General features: G+C 49.4%; 1 protein-coding gene and 1 long non-coding RNA gene across 3 annotated transcripts in view; both read right to left on the bottom strand.

Annotated features, from left to right (window-relative positions):
* Positions 1-23,678, bottom strand: part of ZBTB16 (zinc finger and BTB domain containing 16) — a 203,869-nt gene that overhangs the window by 120,494 nt on the left and 59,697 nt on the right. The window lies entirely within an intron of this gene.
* Positions 10,537-17,081, bottom strand: LOC120876273. Its single transcript, XR_005724135.1, has 2 exons — positions 11,909-17,081; positions 10,537-11,335 (listed from the first exon to the last, which is right to left on the bottom strand). It is a non-coding gene; the product is annotated as an uncharacterized LOC120876273 (long non-coding RNA).

The raw sequence follows: 23,678 nt of genomic DNA, 5'->3' as shown, positions 1-23,678 counted from the left end.
TTACAGGCCTGTGTTATTGAGCAGTTAGAGCTATAGTCATATAAATCAGAACTTTTAACTCTAGGCAATCCGTTGTGCAATTAACTAAAGGGTACTTTGTCATTTCAAGGCTTGTGCACAGACTTGGCAGGGCTCAGAGCTACTGGGGAAGGGGGTGGGAAGGAGAAAAAGTTTTCAGACTGCAAGAAGGTTCTCGCTGCAGCGTCCATCACACCACCACCACCCACGTCCCCCACCTCCTCCCACCACCACCGCCGCAACAACCTGCCAAGACTGAATGCTGGCATAGACAACCTTGTAATCAGTATCTGTCACGAAGACAACATCATACCGAGTATTTGTCACCAAGTCACCTCTGGAAACCGAAGGATCTTCTCATTCATTAATTAAGCATTTCCTGAGCACAAGCCACGTGCATAACCTTGTGTTAGGTGCTAAGGGGATACCCGAGACCCGAGAGGTGACAATATAACACAGACAACAATACTAAGATGATGTTGACAATGAAGGAGGATTAGGAAGATGGTATCCGAGACATATTTGAGCACTTGCTGTGTGCACCATCTCATTCAACCCTCAGAACAACTCAGTTGGGCAAGGGTATTTGCATTTCTGTTCTGCCATGAGAAACTGAGGCACAGGAAGTAATCAGCTTGTCTGAGGTTATCAAGTTGGTAGGCGGCAGAGCCTGTTACATTTCTAGTTGGCAGAGCAAACATGTTAAAACCTCAGACTCTGATACCAGCCCTCACTGTAAATTTCAGGGTGACAACTGACTAGCTATAAGATGCTGTGATTCTCTAAGCCTTGGTTTTATCATCTGCCAAGTGGGATAATCATTACCCCAGAGGACAGAAAAATGAGACTGTGCATATAAAAAGAAACAACAAAGAGTTGAGGACATGTGCTAAATAAATCAGCTAGTAGAAGGCTGAAGAAGAAGAAAGATAGACCCAGCTCCTCCAGTTGGTTCATCATGCAGCTGGTGAGAAAGAGACAAAGAATTCCAAGTGGAAGATGTGGTTCTGAACAGAATGCTGACAAATAATCCATGTTTCAGATGTGCAGAAGAAGAGCAGCTTAAAAGGTGAGTGGTGGGGCTAGAGATGGCTTGAGGGCATGGTGAGACTGAGCTGGGCCTTTCAGGGGCTTTGTAAGCTCTGAAGCTCTACCAACCCATGTTAGGGACTATTAAGAATGGAACGGCCTTGGATAAGGGAGAAAGTTCCATGTGATAAGTGGCATCACATGAGCCAAGACTTGCCAAGTCATGCTGGACCAGCCTCTGGGAGTCTGGCTGGCTATGCAGAGGGGTCAGGTGAAGAAGTGGGTTGCAGAGGTCGTAGCAAGGGCTGGATTGTGCAGAGTCCTAAGACAGAGGCAGACTTTTATTTGAGCACTGCAGTCGTTGACCAGCCACCAAAACCCTCCCCTGAAACAAACAATGAAGCTTGCGTGGAGTGGAAGGCTTGGTGTGGGAAGGAACCATGGAAGGAGAGGGACAGAAAGAAGTGCCCAAATTCTGTATTGAGAAGGAGGATATTTCCAAAGATGGTAGTTAGATCAGCCTCCCAGAACAAAATGCCTACACGGCATCCCAGCTATGCATGTATAAGATACTTCCGTCCCCTAAGAAGGTACAAAAAGAGAGAGATCAGAATAAACCACCTGTCTCAATGCCAGGCGCCCGGCTCCCTGGAGTCCATGTTACCAAGGCAGGGAACTCAGCAGAGCCACTGCCTCTGTACCTGGCAGCAATGTCCACGCAATTAAACAGACCATCATCTCCTGATGGGAATGTAGAACAAGAACGTGCAACAGAGGAGCTACACTGTGCTACTTCCTCTTAGTCATCTTGGGCTGGTCACCAACTCAGTGTGGCGGGAAGCAAAAACATCCAAGTCGCTCTCCTCTCTCACCAGCCCAGACAGGTTGAGAATCAATCAGGTACGGGCACAATGAAAGATACAACCAAAGCACAGGACAACGCCTGCCTCCCTGAAGCTTGCCATCCAGCTGAGAAGACCATTCACAGAAGAATGTAAACTGGTTCTTACTCCCATGCTTAGGAGTCAGGTCCTCACTTCAACTGCCGCACCCAGATTCAGCGGGAATCAAAAACTCAAGGACTCCCCTGAGGATGGACTTCCTAGAAGGCAGCAAGGATGCGTAGTAGGCAGAGGAGAGGAAAGGCATTTCAGATGAGAGCAAGGCAAGCCTGATAATCGCATGGTTCCTGAGCAAAGGGCGGCCAGCCAGAAGCCAGGTGAGAGGGAGCTGAGAGTCGTGGAGCGGCATGGGCGGCGCGTAGACCCGATGCTAAAAGGGAACAAGGTGGGACTGGGAAGCAAGCGCACAGGGCACCATCACAGGCCCCTGGCACGGGGAGGGGGCACAGGATAAAGGCGGTGCCACAGCAGAAGTCTGCCGTGCCCCAGAAGCCCTCCCACCATGACCCACGGCACTAAAGCACATCTGGCCTTGGAGACTGGCCAGACACTTGCTCTGAGACCTCCTGCACAGCCGCCCCTTTGCAGACAAGTGGATTCCTCACAGGAGTATCAGGGTGACGGGGCCTTCTTGTCACCCACTCTGTCTTGGTCACTTGCCAAGGGTGCTCTGTCTTGCTCCCTAGCTGGATGCCAGGAGACAAGCAAAGAATGAGCAGAAACCACACCCTCCCCATGAATCCCCTACTACAGGGCACACACAAGCGGCCAGGTCCCCACAACACACTTCATCTCTCACCACCTGGCTGAGCAAACTGCTGGTCTCTGAGGGAAAAAAAAAAAAGGTAAAAAAAGAAAGGAAACCTCTTAGAGATTATTTGTTTAATATCTGAAAAGTGAGGGAGCAGATGAAGTATGCACGTTTCATTTAGAAAATCATTAAGGAACTATTATAGTAAAATGAGGCTTCCCGTTTCCAAATAAAGCTGAAACAATCACACTGAACACACTGGCAGAGCTGGTGGATAAAGGAGCTTGGAGAGGAACAGGAAGGAAGAAGGACAGTAAAAATAATAACTGGAGAGGTCAGGGAATTACAGGCCACCCCCTTCCCCCTTCAGGAGAGAGGATCAGTTTGATAGATGAGCTGAGAGATCCACAAATCAACAGCAACAGTCTGGAGAAGGGTCTCCATCGGGTTTCAAAAGTGCGGTTCCAGGCACCCCTCTGTTTGGTGGCTACCATTTGCAGCACACGATGTTTGTCTTACAAACTCTCACACCTCTGCAGGAGGAAGAGGCTGGCATCAGCTTCTTTTTGAGACAGAAAGCTGGCTGGGGGAGACGGGTGATAACTGAGACCATGGGAATATGAGTAACTAACTCCTCTAGGAGGAAGGGAACAGGGAGGGGCTGTCCCGTTCACTCAAAGTTGACAGATATTTTTTGCCCACTAAATGCAAAGCATGGTGTTAGCCACTGTGGAAAGGTTCAAAGAAATGGAATACACAGGCTACACCCTCAAAGACCTTAAAACATAGTAGGGAACATAAGCATGTAAAAAGCTAACAACACATGACAAGAACGGGGAGAGGAGATGCAAGGCTGAACATCAGATGGAGGGTGCTACAAGTTTCACATATAGGCTCCAAACAACAAGGCAAAGAAGCACACTCCTTCTCTGCCCAAGGTTTATTGCTGTCTGGAAATACCACAGCCATGTCTAAACCCCCATGTATCCCTCCCTCAGCTCTTACATCCTCTCTTGGCTCCAGATTCTGTGGTCTGTCAAGCTGGGGGTACTAACCCCGGCCACTCTTCAGGCCTGCTACGCTCTAAAGGGGCAGCTCCCAGGGCTAGACCCTATCACGGCTCTAAGAGTTGCCTCCTGCTCTCCCTGCCACTTGCTTTTCTTTCCAGCTTAGGAACAGAGGACTTGTAGGTGGGCCTGTCAACAGCCCCTGAGCACCTTTTCATCCTGGTCCTCGCCAAGCTCCTCTCTAGGGCCCCACAAGCCACTCCTCACGTGCTGCCTTCTCTCTGACTCAACCAGGAGGTCAGTGCTCACCTGAGTGGTTCCCTCTGCACCTGTCACATGCAGAGCATGGGGCCTGCTGCATTCATCACCCAGATAGGGTAGGATTTGTCCCCAACTCTGCACTTGGGGAGGAGGGAGACTCCATCAGGGTCTCAGAAAGCCCCCTACCATCCACAGAGCCGTTCTCCAATGCTACTGCTTCACTGTCTTCTCCATGGAACCCATCTTCACTCTCTCTGCCCAAAGAGAAGGACATGGTCAACCTTAATGAAATCAACTATACCACAGCGGGCAGGGAACTTTGGCTCCCTTCCAGGAGACATAATTTAATTCATGTGCTAATTCTCTTGCTGGAAGCCTCCAGGACTCTCACTGTGAGGAGGCTGGAAGGATTTGGAAGCACCTGGAAATACTTGGGTCTGGTCATATAAATACTTAACTGCCATCTGAACATCCACATCCTGTCACCTCCCTATAGCTGGCAAGTGTGTGGCCAAGTTCCTTCTCCAGCGAGGCTGAGAGATGGACAGGACCACAGGTAGCCTTTTCATCTTTCTTGCTTACTCTCCACTTTCTTTCTTTCCCAAGACACTTGCATCTTGGAGAGGACGGGAGAGCTGGGGCACGAGGAAGCACTGTGAGTGGGGGAGCATTGACTTCTTTACCTGGCTGTCAGCTGTGACCTTAATCATGACAATAAGGTTTAGTTTCTCTTTTGGTAGAGAGATGAAGAGAAGCAAACTTCAAATGGGAGAGATAATGGTTGGTCTGAACAATGTGCCCCCAAAGGTCACCCCTGCATGCAGGAAATAAGAGAAGACACAGATGCAGTTTCCATAATAGTTTAACCTTCCAAGAATCAGAGGGCTTAGAGAGCCTGGGAGGTCCATGGGCCTTCTCTGTATCCAGGAATAAAGGAACTTAAGCATTACAGACAGAAAAACTAGAATATTTTTAAAGACTTCCAGGAAAGAAATGTCAGAGAGAACACGGGACCGCTGTGGAGATTTGGAGGCAGGAGAACAGCACAATAAGAGACAGTAGTACACATATCATCCAGCAGAAAGAGCTAAGTCACAAACCCCAGAGACAGTATGTTATGACCTTCAAGGAGGCTGATGCCCTCCACTTAAACCTACGCTAGAATCTTAAAAATAAAACTGAAATACCCAAGACAAAGTCATCCTCAGTAGACGTTATTCTCAGGTTCCATGATGGAGAGTAATACCTCGCCAACCAAACCCTTTGGGAGGCAATATTCTATCTGATTAGTTTCATTCATCTCTTGGGGGAACATTGAGAAGCTGATCTCCATCTCTACCACCACAATTCACCCACTGCCCCCAGACTGGCAATATCAGAAGGCAAAAACCTTAAAACACAGCGGAGCCAGAAAAAGGAAAAGCTCTCAGATGGTCACAAACTGAAAGATTTTCCATGGGTCATATAAGCTCTCTAAGCCTCAGTTTCCCGCCTCTGTAAAAGGAGGATGCTCCTCCTCCCCCAACTCTTGACAGCCTCTGGACAGATCTGTGGTTGATGAGCTCATGAGACCCTCTCACCTATGGGAGCAGGACCTCATTTCCACAGATGCTCCTAGACGGCACCTTACCCTCCAAGTGGCAGTCAATAACCTTCACAAAATGCCAAGACTTGAAAACAAATGCTGTTTTTAGCCCTTCCTGGGAGAACCTACTTTTAAAAAAAAATACTTCAGGTTGTTCACACAAGGAAGAGAAGTTCAAAAGAGAACCTGAGTGAAGGAAGGTAGAGTTAGGCATCGGAACCCCAGATACCACGCTGGCCAGGGTCCAAGCCTATCCCTCAAGGCAGAAAAAGGTCAACCTAATTTCACGCAACCCTCTTCCCGTCTTTAGCCAGTGCCTCCACCTCAAGAATCTGTACCCAGTCAGTGAGTACAGAGCAGGGGAGAGAGGAGACATCCCACAGCAGGAAGGGAGGTACAGACAAGGGTGGGCTTGTTCTGCTTTGAGGACCTGGGTGGGACAAGGGTCAGTCCTGTCTGGCTCTCCAGAAAGGGATGAAAAAACTCACTTGTGTTGCAGGAACTCCTGAGAGCAGTAAAGAGCACTGTTTCCTCTCCCCAGTCATCCACATTCCCTCCACTTGGCTGCATGAGTTTCTTTTGCTGCTGTAACAAATTACCACCACGTTAGCAGCTTAAAATAAAGCAAACGTATAATCTCGAGGTTCTACTGGCAGAGAGTTCAAAGAGGGTCCCCCTGGGCTAAAATCACAGTGTGGGCAGGCCGGTGTTCCTCCTGCAGAGTCTAGGGGAGAGTCTGTTCCCTCACCTTTCTCAGCTTCCAGGGGCAGCTCTCACTCCCTGGCCCATGGCCCCTTCCTCCATCCTCAAGGCCAGGAACTCCAGGTTGTTTCTCCCAGGCTGCCATCTCTCTGGCTCTCTGCTTCCATCCCCATATCTCCTTTTCTGACTCCGACACTGACTCTTCTGCCTCCCTTTCCGACATCTTAAGGCCTTTGTGATTACACTGATTATCTTGGACCCACTTGAATAATCCAAGATACCGCTCTGTCTCAAAGTCAGCTGATTAGCTGTCTTAGTTCCCCACTGCCAGTAACATCTTCACAGTTCCCAGGGAGGACACAGACATCTCGGAGGGCGGGAGGCACTATCCTGCCTGCCATATTCATTAACCATACAACTTCAGGAGTGAGTTTTTGTCTGACACCATGATCTTCTGCTGGTGTCCATACTTGCCATCACACCAGCCCATAAGGCTTTGCTAAGGAGGAGGAGGAGGAGTGTCTCATATCACCTTAGTGATACCCCCAGACAACACCTGGTGAACTTCTGGAGCACTGGAATGCAAGCTGCACTGACAGGATCCACAGGCTACATCTACCTCTGTGTACACACGTGCATGTACGTGTGTGTGCGCGTAGTGTGTGGCCTTAACCCGAGAGAAGGGATTATAGCATATACATCTTTGACTCTTCCACAGTATCCAGCACATCTCTAGATACAGAATAAGACACTCAATACTGGTGCCTTATCTGACCCCTGGACCAATGATCCCATGGGTAATGTGGACCACTCAAATCCCAAAATCAGGGAACTTCTAAATCTTAAGCTTTAGAATTAACCTGAAAGGTATTCATGTAAAAACACAAGGCAGTGTTTATTATAAAACAAATACTTAGTAAAAGTTTTCCCTCTTAATTCTCTCTCTGGTTACATTTCTCTTATCCGTCATCGTTGTTTACTTCCCAGATGGGGGAAGTGTTGGCAGCTCAGTCGTGTCTGACTCTTTGCGACCCCATGGACTGTAGCCCACCAGGGTCCTCTGTCCATGGGATTCTCCAGGAAAGAATACTGGAGTCAGTTGCCATTCCCTTCTCCAGGGGATCTTTCCAACTCAGGGATCGAACCCAGGTATCTTGCACTGCAGGCAGGTTCTTTACCATTTGAGCCAGGAAGGGGCTAATCAAAATATGAGTAAAGACCAATAATGATGCTTTAAGAACACTTGAGGATTTCAATTCTTCTGGCCTTGCCTATATCCATCCCACCCAACAACCTGGTGAGCCGCAAATGCTGACATGTTAAATATCTTCACTGTGCAGCCAATCCCAGGTAGAAAATGCTGCGCTCAGTTTCTCTGGAGGGCCATCAGCTGGCCCCATTCCCATCTGTTAAAAATAAGAAATAATCCTTTCCTCATCTTTATAACTGAAGACACAGCTGAGCTTGTGCGTCTAGAAGCCCAGAAGCCCTCTACACTTTGCCTGCCCTGTGCCACCACAGAGTCTGAAGATGGAAAAAGAGGAAAGATGAGGGAGAAAGGAGGACAGAGGAAGACCCAATGCAAAGCTGTAGTGAGGAAATACAGCTCTATTTGGTGGTAATGCAACCAGAGTTGGGAGAACAAATCAAAGCCACTGGAGGTTTGCAAATCACTCTCTCCCTGGACCTCCTTTGGCACCAAGAGCAAACATCAGGCACAGAGCAGAAGCAGATACAGTGAAATGCCATCGTTGCTGAGCCCCGCTGATGAAGCGTGGGGTCCACGTGCAGACTACGGGAAGCGACTTTCACAGATCCACCCCAGTCAAGGGAAAGCTGTCCTGAGCCCGTGGTGGGGCCCAGCCAGGCCTGCTCCTGTGTCTCAGAAGCTGCGCACAACCCCACCATGCTCTCCACACCAGGGCTCTCTGGGCACTGGAAAAAAAGACCCAGGCTGCCCTCCCAACACCTATGGGAGACCTAAGTACTCTGCCAGCTTGTGGGGGCTTCTGGGGAGAGTTCCATGGGCCAACTACCCCAGGGACCATAACAGTATGGCCAGAAATCTGGTCTGCGATGCTGCTGTAGTCATGACACGTGTCTGAGGACCACCAGGCCAATCCAGCCGAACACTTGTGCCAGAGGAGCAATTTCCATGGACGCTGACCTGCCAGGAGACTCATGTCTCCTTCTTAGAGGCTTAGACCTAACAAGCCAGGGCCAAGACCGCCCAGGCCCCATTTTCCAGCCTTACACTTGAGGTCACTGAAGGGACCTCAGTAAGAGGGCCTAGGAGGAAACTACCATCAACCTGATGGCTCCTCACAGTAAGACCTTCAGCCCTAAGCTCAGGGCTTGAAAGGCAAGAGCCCCTGGGGCTCTGTGCTGGACCTCAAACTCATGATTGCATTTTGAAATCCAAGATGAGAGTAGCCTTTGGAAAGACTGGGCCACATCCTCTGGTGGGCGCTCAGCAAAGGCAGCATGGCAGGAAATAGAGATGGAGGCCTTCAAGTGGAGAGCCCAGAGGGCACTCTGCCAGCACACCTCCCCAGAGGCTGACCAGAGAGACCCAGTGCCAGGAGGGGTGGGGCAGAGCTGGTGAGCAGCCAACTCCTCCGGTTCAGGACATTAATTAGGATCGGAAAGTGTGCCCCACACATCGTGTAAACGGACCCATTCACCAAGAGAGCACAAACACCTCAGCAAGGCAGGGCAGAGATGGGCTTTGTGAAGAAAGGAGACGAGAGATGGACAGGCAATGCTTTTGATTTTGGAGAGATCTGGAAGGTTACCAGCCCTGTGCATAGCTGCACTATAAAAAGAGTCAGACACTAAGTATTTCCTTTCCCATAAAATATTCATTGCCGCATGGAAGAGCCAAGAAGCCGAAACCTCAAGCATGTCTAACTTTGTGCTGCAGTAATAACAGAGTTTTATAGGAACCTTCTGATTGTATTTATACCAGGCTATAAATACAGTTCCATCTGAGAGAGAGGAGAGGAGACACAGCTAGCCCCCCACAGAGGATGCACTGGAATGAGAAAGACCCCAGGTACATCCACAATTCCAATGAGCATCTCAGCTAGAATACGTCAGATGGAGAGATCCGTGGTACCCATCCTCCTTAAAGAAGTATGTGCAGAGAAGCCTGGACTCCTCTCACAAAAAAATGCTTGGGATGTACTGAAAACCTGGGTTAAAAATGGCACTGCTCTTGCTTAACAATGGAACAATGTCCCAAATGCCTGATGTTTACTCAGCTCTTTGTAATTTACAGAGTGCTTTCCCATCCCTTGATTCCTCCAAACAAGCCTACACAGAGCAGTATGGGTGCTGTTTTCTCTATGAGCCTCAGGGAGGTTAAGCAACTTGTCCAAGGTCACACAACTAGAAGGTAGCAAACCCTGATGAGATGCAGGGCACCTGGCTCCACCTCCAGCCCTCTTTCCTGCAGTCACCCCTTCTGATGGACACTGGAAGACAGATCTCTAAAAATTCCACTTGATGACTCCATGCTTCGGCTGCACAACTTCACCCCCTGTGTCTTACAGGGACAACTTTTTCCTTTCTAGTTTATATGAAATAATGAACCCCTGCCAGAGGTTGCCATGGACTGGTAAACTGCACATTAAACCAAGCGATGAACATCTTTTCTTTAACTACTCATTCGCATTCACCATACATACGACACACAGACTTCATTTAACTAGATTCTTACAGCATTCTAGACATAAAGGGTGTGGCTTAATAAAATGACATGTAACAATTTCAGAGCATTTGACATTGAAGTTTGAGTTGAGCTTAAGGTCACAGTAAATAAATTTATTCTAATAAGACAGGCCCCAGTCTTCCTAACTCCTCCAAACCAGTTGGATTTTGCTCAAAAGACTTTTTAGTATATGAATCCATTGACTTCCAGGGATGTCCTCAGAGTCAAAGATGCAGAGTATGCAAAATCCCCATCATTCGCCCTTGGGTACACCCACGAAACCCAGAACAGACAGACACTGCCAAAGGCTCGCTCAGGGCCATTCAAAACCAATGAACATGTCTGCCTACTCCAGAAGCACTTTAATGTGTTCCAAGGCCAGATCATCCGTGACCTGCAATAAGTATAATAAATTCTGCCTCAACAGAAAGTTCTGGAAAGTCTCTGAGAATTTAGTTCAGGTTGTAAAGACAAAGAGAAAGGGGTAAACTATGGCCTCCTCTGGGATTATTTATTCTGCTTAGTTCAATCTAAAGCTAGTGTGGCCCTAGCTCCCATTAATGGTTTTAAATGGTCCTAAATGATTCAATGAATCTGGGCATTCACTGGTGGGCCATCTGGGGACAGGCCTGCCTATCTGCAAACTGGCAGGCTTCCCTATTTGTTCTGCGGAACAATAAATGTCAATGAATTAGAGGCTTCAATAATTCAGTACATTTCCAGCACCTGATTCTTTGGAAAAACCAGACCCATGAAAACAAAATATTTTGTGTTCAAGTTAGTAAGACTTTTTGGACAAAAGTGTTTAAAGATGTATCTTAAACTGGCACCTCTCAATCTCAGCATTATGGACATTTTAGACCAAATAATTCCTTGTATTTACGGAGTTGGGGTGAGGAGGAAGACTGCCCTGATGGTTGTAGGGAGCTCAGAAGTGGCCATGATCTCTACCCACTTACATACCAGTAACAGCTTCCCTCAGTTGCGAGAACCAAAAATATCTCCATACATTGCCTGGTGTGCCCTGGGAGACAAAATTGTCCCTGGGTAGGAACCACCTTCTTGGAGTACATGTTAATTCAAGCCAGTTCTACCCGTTCCATATGACATGTACAATCGTAGGTAATAACCAAAGGCTAGCTCTCATATGCTGTCAAAGGATTTAAATATCTCACTACATGGTACTTACAAAAGAAAATGTACTACTTCAGTTTTGCAAAGCATTTCAGCAGAGCTTATAACCAAAAGGATTTTCTAGTTAAGCCTCAGTTAGCCAAAAAATGTAATGAATTACCATAGCTTCATCCTGAAATATTCCAGTTAACTCTGTTTTATCACATGAGTGTACACATGCACTCACAGTATCACCTTCAGTTCAGTTCAGTTCAGTTCAGTTGCTCAGTCATGTCCGACTCTTTGAGACCCCATGAATCACAGCACGCCAGGCCTCCCTGTCCCTCACCATCTCCCGGAGTTCACTCAGACTCACGTCCATCGAGTCCGTGATGCCATCCAGCCATCCCATCCTCGGTCGTCCCCTCCTCCTCCTGACCCCAATCCCTCCCAGCATCAGGGTCTTTTCCAATGAGTCAACTCTTCGCATGAGGTGGCCAAAGTACTGGAGCTTCAGCTTTAGCATCATTCCTTCCAAAGAAATCCCAGGGTTGATCTCCTTCAGAATGGACTGGTTGGATCTCCTTGTAGCCCAAAGAACTCTCAAGAGTCTTCTCCAACACCACAATTCAAAAGCATCAATTCTTCGGCACTCAGCCTTCTTCACAGTCCAACTCTCACATCCATACATGACTACAGGAAAAACCATAGCCTTGACTAGACGGACCTTAGTCGGCAAAGTAATGTCTCTGCTTTTGAATATGCTATCTAGGTTGGTCATAACTTTTCTTCCAAGGAGTAAGCGTCTTTCAATTTCATGGCTGCCACCTTAAGCTATGCTTATTTAGCCTCATAAAAGGATTCACCTACCAGCTCACTTCTAGGATCGAACAGAGGGACTGAACGCATCTATTTTATTTAGGAGCGAGAATTGGGAAGGCAATTGCAGAGAAGAGAAAATGAAGTTTTGATCACCTCACTGGATACTGTCCTTTCGGGCGTCCAGAGCTCACTAATAAAAGGCACTGCAAGCCTGGAGACTGCTGTCTATCTGAGTTCACACTCAGCCCCAACACAAGGCTCACACAACTCTTTATGTGCATATGTGTGAAAGCACACACCCGTGCACTGTGTGAGTGCACGCCCGTGCACTGATGCTGACACATATGAGTCACATCTGGTCAAGCACAACCTCAAGGCTCCTTTGGGTCACAGAGTCAGTCCTGGATTCAAAAGGGCCACGTCTCAACTAACCTGACGAAAGCAGAAGTGGCCGGGGCGGGGGGCGGGGGGCGGGGGGCGGGGGGGCGGCGAGTATAAAGATTACATACGAATCCATCGGCCCATCCAAGACCTTCCATCCTGCTGGGCCTCCGACAGGGCTGGACAGCTACTCAGCCCTCTTCAGTGACCAACGAGCTGGGGACATCCAGATGCTTGGTCACCCCAAAGACCCAGGCAGTCACTCAGACAGCACGGTTCTCTCTGGGATCCGGCCACGCCCTGCTGACATTTACTTTTCCCCTCGACAAAGAGGGTAAGCTGACAAAGCCAAGAGGCCTCTCTCCCAAGCTAACAAGCAGAAACTTTTCGTAAGTGAGAGAAAAACAAGGCCTGCCCTTTCTGCGGCATCCTGCCTCTCTCCAGGACTACCGTTAAGAGACATGATTTCCACACACACCTTGCTCGTCCGAGGAAATCAATATGAAAATCAATTCATCCACTGATATATTTTATCAAGATACATGTGGCGATGCCACATTTCATTTACAGTGCAGCCCTCGGGAAGGCCAAGGTCACTGGCTAGAAAGCCAGCTGCAGGAGCGAGGCGGCCCCACACGCCGCGCCGGCTGCAAATAGGAAAGTGAATGAAATAGGAACAGAGATAGAACAGGGAGCCTGGGGATGCAACAATTACTGTATGGAGGAGGCATAGCGCCGGGGCCAGCTTGTTTAAATGTGAAATAGTTGGGAGATTTAGAATTCTGAGTAATTTTTCTTCTGACCGTGGCAAACGCAAATGATTTCACGGGTGTGCCAGTCAGTAGAATATAAAATATTTGTGAGCAGGAAATGAAGAGGGAGGCATAAAAAGCAGGTGGGAGGGTAGGGGTGAGGGGTGGGCAAGGGAGACCAGACAGGATCTGGCCAAGAGGGCCAAGACAAAGAATGAAAGGGAGCAGGCAGGAGGGCCACGGGACACGTGCTGGGCACGAGCGAATGGCAGGAAGCGAAGAGGAATTTCAATAAGCCTCAGGGAGGAAAATTATGATATCTGCATGGCTGCAAAGGGGCATATTTTTAGTAAATTTGAAAGTGATTTGCCACACACGGCACCATCCCACTCGGAGGGCTCTCTCCGCCGGCTCCGGTAGCTGCGCCCTGGATCAAATGTACTCGGTAATTGCAGAGTCACTGCTACCCTCTTACCTCTAAACAGAGCAGATTAAAATAGCATGAACAGCTATAATAACAGGTTTGGGATTCAGCTTTTTACAGCCAGAAAAATGCTTATGGAAATAAGGATTTTGCTGACTCTCTTCAAAGTGAAGTAAAGAAGAGAAACGTGAGCGGTCCAGGAGCTGCAGAGTGAACGGTACGGGCGGACCTGGTCCAAACGGGCTGGGGGGTGCAGCACACCACCTCCCAAGCAGACCCCAGGCTCAAAGTCAAGGCTGCTGGACAGATTCTCACCACCAGTATAGGGCAAATGGCACATCAAGGGCAGACGGCAGGTGCGTGCCCCTTCCTGGGGAAGGCAAACTGCACTAACTCAGGCGCCTTCTAAAGAAGCCCAAGGTTTCACCGGCCAGAACCCCAAACCAGATGCTCATTATTCTTGAGGAACTGAGCTTCATGTTATAAGCTCATGAGTGTCTCGGGAACACACCCAGGGTCCCAACTGCTGCTAACCCTCACTGAAGGCTGACTGTGGGCCAGGCACTAAGAAGGGTTTCATGGCTTCACCTCACCAAACCGTCATAACATCACATACCCTAGGAACTAGCTGCTGTACCTTCCTCCCTTTTTATAGGTGAGAAAACTAAGGGTCAGGAGTTTGACTTATCTGCCCGAGATTCCTCAGCTAAAAGCATTGGAGCCAAGATTCAAAGCCAGGGCTGTCTGAGTCCAGAGGCTGGCATCTTCACCCCTCCCACTGTGACCTTGTGGATGGTGTGCCCCTTTCCCAGAACCAGGGCTCAGTCACCATTCATGGCCTCCGCAGAAGCAGCTGGGGCTCTGAGCATCCAGCATGCCTGCTGATAAGACGAGCACAAGCTAAGCTGCAGACTGCCTGGCCTCGGCCTGGGAGGGACTGCCCTCCCCTACCCCCAAAGAGATGTTTTTGGGTGTTCCATGCATAGGGCAGGCATGAGGGCAAGCTGATGCCACAGCTCGCAGGAGCACCGTGCCTCTAAATCACTAACATCTCGGGATCCTCCAGCCTTCCTAAGAAAGGCATGCGGCTCTAGAAGTGTCTCACTCCTTGCTGCAGCCATGGACACTGAGCTAAAAAAGCAAGAGGCCAGATGGGGTGGGAACAGGGGACAAGAAATTAAGCTCCCAGAAAGGGAAAGAAATTGTCCAAAGTCCTATGAGAACTAAGCAATAAAGGCTTAGGTCCAGGCAGGTATGAGTCCCAGTCCTGCACCCTTGCAGTCGGATCTTTATTGACTTGCCTCACATCACTAGTGATAGTCAAGAGGCAGGGGATGAAGGGAGGACCCTCAGCATCTAGTCTCCAGGCTTTATAGAGAGGTGACAGCACAGAGATTCTGCAACTCTAAGACATGTGCTCAGCTGCCTTGTCCAGGGCTCAAGATTAATCACATAACCCTTCCCCAACCCCACTTCAGGATGGCCCTGGGGGGCACCGTGACACCTGATGAGAGAATCAGACTTCTGTGTGTCCAAGGGGTGGCCACGTGGGTGGCAGCTCCAGACTTCTGCAGGGATGGAGCAGGCCCCTCCCTGAGCCCTCCTGGCTCCCCAGCAACCCCGAAGAACCCCATTCTGAGATCCCCCTTTCCTACCCTTCCGTCCTCTAATCCTTGACATGAGTCCGACTGAAGAACCCTCCCGATCCATACTCAGGCACTGCCACCCAGCCACCCACATACCTGTCTGTCTGTCTGTGTCTGTAATGACAGGGGCGGGGTGTGGGGGCTTCAGACTACTCCCGCAGTTCTCTAACTCCAGTCCATGGGGAACTTACTGAAATCAGATTTCTACTCCCACTCCAGGGTTCTGATTCCAGGCCATCCCTGTGGGCCAAAAGGCTTTAACACCTGCCCTGTGGGCTTCCAGCACAGGTGGGTCAACAGGTCACCCTGAGAACCCCGTGATCTACGGGCTGCAGTGGAGGAGAAGGACCACCTCGGGCAGGCATGCTCATGAGAGGAGCTGCACCAGGAGAACGCATCAACATCACCTCATCCCGGGAAGGCCCTGACCCCGAGAAGACGCTGCTGCCACAAGGGTGCGCGATTGCCAGGTGGGGGGTTGCAGGGAGGCAGGCAGGGAAGCAAACGCAGTGCAACCCAGAGCCAGGAGCCCAGGTGGGGTCCAAGAGCCAGCACTCCCCACCTCTGTCCTACCAGAAGAAGAGAGATAAGGTCTTGGCCATTGGGATGCTTACGACCCACTGGGGGAGATGAAGCTGCCATACCCGGAACCGTGGAGGATGCCACAGCCTGTAGTAGAGTGAGTGAGTGTGGTTTTGTGGAGCCGGGACCCTGCTGCAGATTGGAAGGTGGAGAGACTATGACAGCCTCTCACAGGCACAGGCGCTGATGGGCCAGGAGTGGCTTCCCTGCTTCCGCCAAGGACACACAGAGGGCCTGCTCCCGTCTGTGAACATCTCTGGGGCATGAGCTCTCAGACCCTCCCTCACAAGGCAGGAGTGTCTGCCCACTGCCCCAGCTCTCATTCCCGTGCTAACTGCAGTGCAGGGGCACAACCCCACTTTTTTTTTTTTGGCTGTGCCAGGTCTTATTGTGGCATGTGGGATCTAGTTCTCTGACCAGGGATCAAACCTGGGCTCCCTGCACTGGGAGCACAGAGTCTTAAGACACCAGACCACCAGGGAAACCCTCCAACCCCACTCTTGACGAAGACAAAGCTAGGACCACTCTCAGCAATAACACTGAGCTCTCTGAATCAGACAGGAAGGGCCTCACTTCCTGCTCTGTGGGCAGGTTTCTGGGACCATCCACACAGGACCCAGCTGAATCGGCTGGGCCTCATCCTGAGAAGGCCCTGACCCTGCAAAGACCTATGTTAACACCCACGGCCACCACCCCAGTAACCTGACCCGTCCCCGTGGGGAGGAGCGAGGCCAGGGAGACAGCTGCCAGGAAAACTCCGCGTGGATACTGGACCAAGGAGGCTAGGGTCACGAGGCTGCCGGTCTGTGGCCCCCTTCTAGGGATTTCAGGGCAGAGCAGTGGATTCACCTTGTTTTAAGAGCAGCTGAGGCAGAGCTAGCATTAGATGAAGACACCATCCACACCTGGGCAGAAGGGAGGGATTCCATGAGACCTCACAGAAGCACCAGTTCAGAGCCGGAAAGATCCTCGAAATGGCAGAAGCCGGGGGTGCAGCCTGTGCAAGCTTTTCATCTCACTGTGAGGACATAGGGGGGCAGGACAGCACCGCACTGCACTCCTCTCCTTTCACCCAAAGGACAAGTGTTTGTGCGAACTCAGGTCCAGCCCAAAGGCAATGGCAAAACCTCTCTCCATGAAAAGGGATACCTCGTTCATTTTGTTCTTCTGTTGCTTCTTCATGAGAAAAAAATGCATTTGTGGAGTGAACTTCCTTGATTTCAGGTTTGGCCCTGAAAGACCTCATTTAGCTGTCTGAAGCCCAAAGGGTTCGAAGCAAGGAGCCACTTCAGCAACATGCACCCTGCACCCTTCCCATCACCCAAAACCAGAACAGGGGAGTGGAGGCCACCGGTCTGTGGAGGACCAAGAAAGGCGGGGGTTTTTCACCTCCTACTTCCTGGAAAAAGCAAGAGAGTTCCAGAAAAACATCTATTTCTGCTTTATTGACTATGCCAAAGCCTTTGACTGTGTGGATCACAATAAACTGTGGAAAATTCTGAAAGAGATGGGAATACCAGACCACCTAACCTGCCTCTTGAGAAATCTGTATGCAGGTCAGGAAGCAACAGTTAGAACTGGACATGGAACAACAGATTGGTTCCAAATAGGAAAAGGAGTACGTCAAGGTTGTATATTGTCACCCTGCTTCTTTAACTTCTATGCAGAGTATATCATGAGAAACGCTGGGCTGGAAGAAGCACAAGCTGGAATCAAGATTGCCGAGAGAAATATCAATAACCTCAGATATGCAGATGACACCACCCTTATGGCAGAAAGTGAAGAAGAGCTAAAAAGCCTCTTGATGAAAGTGAAAGAGGAGAGTGAAAAAGTTGGCTTAAAGCTCAACATTCAGAAAACGAAGATCATGGCATCTGGTCCCATCACTTCATGGCAAATAGATGGAGAAACAGTAGAGACAGTGTCAGACTTTATTTTGGGGGGCTCCAAAATCACTGCAGATGGTGATTGCAGCCATGAAATTAAAAGACGCTTACTCCTTGGAAGAAAAGTTATGACCAACCTAGATAGCATATTCAAAAGCAGAGACATTACTTTGCCGACTAAGGTCTGTCTAGTCAAGGCTATGGTTTTTCCTGTGGTCATTTATGGATGTGAGAGTTGGACTGTGAAGAAGGCTCAGCGCCAAAGAATTGATGTTTTTGAACTGTGGTGTTGGGGGAGACTCTTGAGAGTTCTTTGGACTTCAAGGAGATCCAACCAGTCCATTCTGAAGGAGATCAACCCTGAGATTTCTTTGGAAGGAATGATGCTAAAGCTGAAGCTCCAATACTTTGGACACCTCATGCGAAGAGTTGACTCATTGGAAAAGACTCTGATGCTGGGAGGGATTGGGGGCAGGAGGAGAAGGGGACGACAGAGGACGAGATGGCTGGATGGCATCACGGACTCGATGGACATGAGTCTGAGTGAACTCTGGGAGATGGTGATGGACAGGGAGGCCTGGCGTGCTACGATTCATGGGGTCGCAGAGTCGGACACGACTGAGCGACTGAACTGAACTAAACTTCCCTACCATCTCCTTCCTGCAAAGCAAATGGGTCCACTTTCTGCAGTCTTGCCTGAGCGACAAAAATGAAAACACGGGTGACATCACGGGGGAATGGTGGGAATCCTGGCGCTGCCATCTGACAGCTATGTGACCTTGGGGGCATTGCTCAACGACTTTGGGCCATGGCTTCCTCACGTCCAAAAACAGTAATCCCACCTACCTCCAGCTGCCAAACATGAGATCAGGAAAGAAACCCGGGGGCAAGAAGTTAAAAACCAGTAAGCTCCAAATTGGAACAGGCGATATGGAAGTTCTCTGTGTCATTCTTGAAACTCATCTGTAAGTTTGAAATTATTTCATAAAAATAAAACACAGATTAGTTTCCTTAGAGGAGGAGCTCTTTATATATCTTTGTATTGCTTCATTTTCTTAAAAAGAGTGTGCGTGTTCCTGTTATCTTTTTTTTTTTTTTTAACTTGAACAAAGTTTTCAAGGGAAATAGGCAGATGGGGAAGGAGAGGGTTCAGAACTTGTGCCTGGTGCAGAGCCGGTCAGGAAGGGTTAATGCCCTGCGGTCCCCTCCCCTTGGCCACCCCCTGGGCTCTGGATGAGCCTGAACACGCCCCCACACACATGCAAGCTCCCTGAGGACAGAGACACAGCCTCCTTCTCACTCACAACCCCCCTCCGCCACGGCCCCTCGAGCCGCACTCTGCACTGGGGTGGTCATTCAATACCTGGGTCCATCTGACAATGAGAGCAAGTGAGAGGCTGGAGCAGGTGTGCCCGGCAGAGTCATTAAGGACAGAGAGATTTTCATCAGCCTGGCTTGGCTTAACTGTCTCCTTCTGGTGCGCGCATCTCAGGTTTCAGGGATGTGGCCAAGACACGCAGATTTGCCCGTGGCTGAAATGGTGAGGCCTCTCAGCACTGTGGGCTCAAGGGGTTAATGTTTGGGTATTCTTTCCTCTCCCTCCATCCCCTTTCCCAAATGACCAGCCCTAATCCCAGAGCTTAGCAAGGGCGGCATTCCAGAACACCTCAGTTCCGGACCTTGTTTGGTAGGAGGCTGGGGGAGAGATGCCGGGAGGGAGGGGAGAAGCACTGGGGACAAGAATTCTGTTGCAGGCTGCGGCCTCCTCAGTCATCACAGCTGCGAACACACGGCTGCCAGAGCCCACCTTCTCACAACTCTGCTGGAAGCGCTGGTGGCACTGATGTATTAAAAAATAAAGAAGGCTGTGTGCCTCCCCGCATTACCTGACCCCGCAGCAATGTGCCTTGCCTAACACTCACAGTAACTGGGAAACTGACCATGCATGACATGGATTTCTGGGAGTCACAGACAGAACCAAGCTCCCCCGTCAGCCCCAACCATCTCCCCCAAATAAGTGACCTTAAAGGCAGAACACATCTGCAGAAACCCTGTTGAGATTATTCATATGTTTTGTGATTCCTAATTCAGAAATAATCAGTGGTTCCGGGTTCCAAGTTTAAAAATATATTCATCATCTGGTCTCTACAGAAGCATGTTATCTCACTGGCTTGGGAGGCTCCCTGCACTGGTCTGGCAACCTCAGATCTGTTTAGCCATAGGTGACAAGAGTGTGTGGTCCCATGTCACCTTTTTCATTTTATTAAAAGCTCTTATTTTAAGGCCATTGGCAATAAGAGAGTCTGAATGCCTCTGGATCATAGAGCTAAGAGGCTGGCAAACTGTAAACCCAGCTCTTTCTTCACAGCTCCTCTGAGAGATAGAGAACCCATGAGCGTGAGAAATGGGAATTTATCCTCCATTCAAACTCTGTGTGTAAACCAGTACGGACAGCAGCTGATTACAGTGTGATGAGGGATGACAGGGACCCAGGGCCATCCTCAAACATCCTTGCATTCCTTCTCCAGAAAGTCTTCTCTAGCTTTATAGAGAGACGTATACGTGTGTATATATATGCATACATGTACAAAGTACATCCATGCACGCATATACACACACAGCAGAGTCATCCACCCCAAAGGTAGTATACTGACAATGAGGTTCAGATTCTAATACGGCATGTGGGGTTGCCTTCACAATGTATTCAGCCTCTCCATCTATAACAGTCTCCTTCTAAGAGCCTGATAAAGTTTCCTTCCAATCTGCTGGACTCAAGGGTAGAATCTGAAAGCCATACTATACTTAGATGACTGCCATGGACTGAACTGTATCTCCCTCCCCACCCCAAGTGCCTATGTTGAAGCTCTAGCCCTCAATTTGACTGTACTTAGAGATGGGACCTTAGGAGAAGGCGATGGCACCCTACTCTAGTACTCTTGCCTGGAAAATCCCATGGACGGAGGAGCCTGGTGGGCTGCAGTCCATGGGGTCACAAAGAGTCAGACACGACTGAGTGACTTCCCTTTCACTTTTCACTTTCATGCACTGGAGAAGGAAATGGCAACCTACTCCAGTGTTCTTGCCTGGAGAATCCCAGGGAAGGAGGAGCCTGGTGGGCTGCCGTCTATGGGGTCGCACAGAGTCGGACACGACTGAACTGACGTAGCAGCAGCAGCAGCAGCAGAGATGGGGCCTTAAGGAGGTAATTAAGGTTAAATTAGGTCAAACAGGTGGGGCCTTCATCCCACAGGATTAGTGCCCTTATACAATGAAAGACCAGAGAGCAGCTCCCTTGCTCTCTCTTCTCTCTCTCCCTCGCGCCCATCTCTTCCTCTCCCTTCCCCTCTCCGTCTCTTTCTCTCCCTCCCTCCCTCTGACACAGCAAGGAGGTGGTCATCTGAAAGCCAGGAAGAGGGCCTTCACCAGAACCTGACCATGCTGGACCTTGGACTTTCCAGCCTCCAGAACTGGGAGACAATAAATTCTGGAAATGCCCCAGTCTGTGGTGTTCTGTTACAGTGGCCCGAGCAGACTCAGACAGGACCCTTACCACAAGGCCTTCGGTGAGTGAGCAGCCAAGGGCAGACACCTATGCAAAATGCAGCAACAGATTCCCTCTCTAGAGTCTTGGACAGAGACAGGAAAGTTCAATTAAGTCCTGTTACAGGTAAACCTGGGTGGGAGTCCTGGGATGGTCATCTTCAGACCACCCTGAGGGCCACAGAGAGATAAAAATGCAACCAGGTGCATGGGCTGAAGTGAGGCTGAGAAAGAGAACACTGCCCGGTTTCCGACAGCGATTTTTCAGTGCTGCTCACTTGCCTTTCAAAGGTGGGCTGTATCCCTACCCTCAGGCACCATGGAACACTCTCGTGTTATGACAACAAATAGTCTTGTTTATTTTAAGCCAGCACAAATCTTTTTTTAAAGCTACAGCCCAAAAAAAGCCCTGAGTAATAAACACGAACATAGACACTGAGGTCTTTAAGAGCCAAAGCAGTGTCTTCTAGGTGTTTATTTAACTGCCCCACCCCCACAGTAAATGCCCACATTCTATAGAAACCAAAGTGATGAGTATCCACTGAACTGAAACCAGGTCCATCTGCCAAAAAAACGCCTCTTAAAGAACCAGAAACCAAAGATGGCCCAACGCAAGCTTCAGACAAAAGTCAGTCATAAACAACAACTGCCTCTGTGCTCGGCCACAGATCTTACGCAGACTCTAAGGATGCCATATTTTCCCATCTTATGTGCCTCACACACAGGGTGTGCATTCAGTAAATGAAGAATAAAAGGCCGTTTCCATTTCTGATCCCACCCTCTGCCAACCATACCAGGCACACATCTGCTAGAATAAATGGTTGCTATAGAAATCACCATTTTTGGAACAGGCAAACCCAGTGTCTATGAAGAATGCAGCCATCTCTGTCCTCGGTGAAATCTGTGGTCTTGGTGCTCAGCAGAGTCTTAGAGGACAGCCCATATCTTGCAACCAAACTGACCAAAGCCAAGGTCATGTCACCTCATGTCTCTGAGAATCTATCTTGACAGCCCAGTGTGAAGAGTTGCCAACTGGAGCTGAGATTATGTTCAAGGACCCTCCCTTGGGAGTAGAGCCAAATCCAGAGATGTCTGTGAAATGCTATAAAACTGGAAATATGACATATGGGTGAAGGCCTGGAATCTGGGATCAGACAGTCTTGGTTTCAAATTCAGGCTTGACCACTTAGAGACCTTGTAGCCTTGAGCAAGTGAGTTAACCATTCCATGTCTCAGTTTCCTCATCTGTAGAACGGAGATAATAATAGTCCCTAGTTCATGGGATTGTATAATTATGATTAAATGTGATAATGTACGTGTGTGTGTGCATGCGAAGTTGCTTTAGTCGTGTACAGCTTTTGGCAACCCTATGAACTGTAGCTCGCCAGGCTCCTCGTCCATGAGATTTTCCAGGCAAGAATACTGGAGCGGGTTGCCACTTCCTTCTCCAGGGGATCTCACCGACCCAGGGATCAAACCCACATCTCCTGCCTCTCTTGCACTGGTAAGTGGATTCTTTACCACTGAGTCACCTAGGAAGCCCAGCAATGTGTACAGTATGTTTGCTAAATAGCCACGGCGCCAGCCAGAATTAAGAACCAGACAATCACGACAAAGTCTGTAATTCACGGGATGAACAATCAAGACAAAGAGCAGAGTCACGGATTTCATGTTCTGATTTGGTGAGGAACTACCCTCCCCATCTTATTTCCATTCTGGAGGCTGACTAGGATTGCCAGGACATGGGTGCTTGCATCAGAAGCGGTGACCTTCTGGGATCAGCTCACACCACCGTGCACCTCTCCTCCCAACTCTGCCTCCACGACTCCACGTTCTCTTCTCTCTCTCTTCTCTTTAGCCGCTAAGTCGTGTCCGACTCTTGCGACCCCATGGGCTGTAGCCTGCCAGGCTCCTCTGTCTATAGGATTCTCCAGGCAAGATTACTGGATTGGGTTGCCATTTCCTTCTCCAGGGGATCTTCCCGACCCAGGAATTGAACCCAGGTCTCCTGCGTTGCAGGCAGATTCTTTACCAACTAGACTATGAGGGAACTAGCAGCTTCAAATCAGTCAGAGTGGGAGTATTTCTACCATAAAAGTTAGAAATGCTACAAATCAGATGTTGTTCCTCTTGTAGAATTAGTCGTTAAACGTTTCCTAGCATGTCAGTGGGAGAAGGCAACGGCACCCCACTCCAGTACTCTTGCCTGGAAAATCCCATGGATGGAGGAGCCTGGTAGGCTGCAGTCCATTGGGTCGCAAACAGTTGGACACGACTGAGCGACTTCACTTTCACTTTTCACTTCCACGCATTGGAGAAGGAAATGGCAACCCCCTCCAGTGTTCTTGCTTGGAGAATCCCAGGGATGGGGGAGCCTGGTGGGCTGCCGTCTATGGGGTTGCACAGAGTCGGACATGACTGAACCGACTTAGCAGCAGCAGCAGCATGTCAATGAAAAATCTCCCTCACCAGGCAAGTGGGATCTGAGATTTTGTACCTAAGACTCTGTGCAATCCTAAGGTTTCTCAGGCAGGATGTCACAGGACACAAGGACTGCAACTGGGC

This window comes from Oryx dammah, unplaced genomic scaffold (assembly GCF_014754425.2).
Source record: "Oryx dammah isolate SB20612 unplaced genomic scaffold, SCBI_Odam_1.1 HiC_scaffold_17, whole genome shotgun sequence".
NCBI lineage: Eukaryota > Metazoa > Chordata > Mammalia > Artiodactyla > Bovidae > Oryx > Oryx dammah.
Note: the sequence above shows the minus strand (reverse complement) of the source record. Positions and strands in the feature narration are given on the sequence as shown.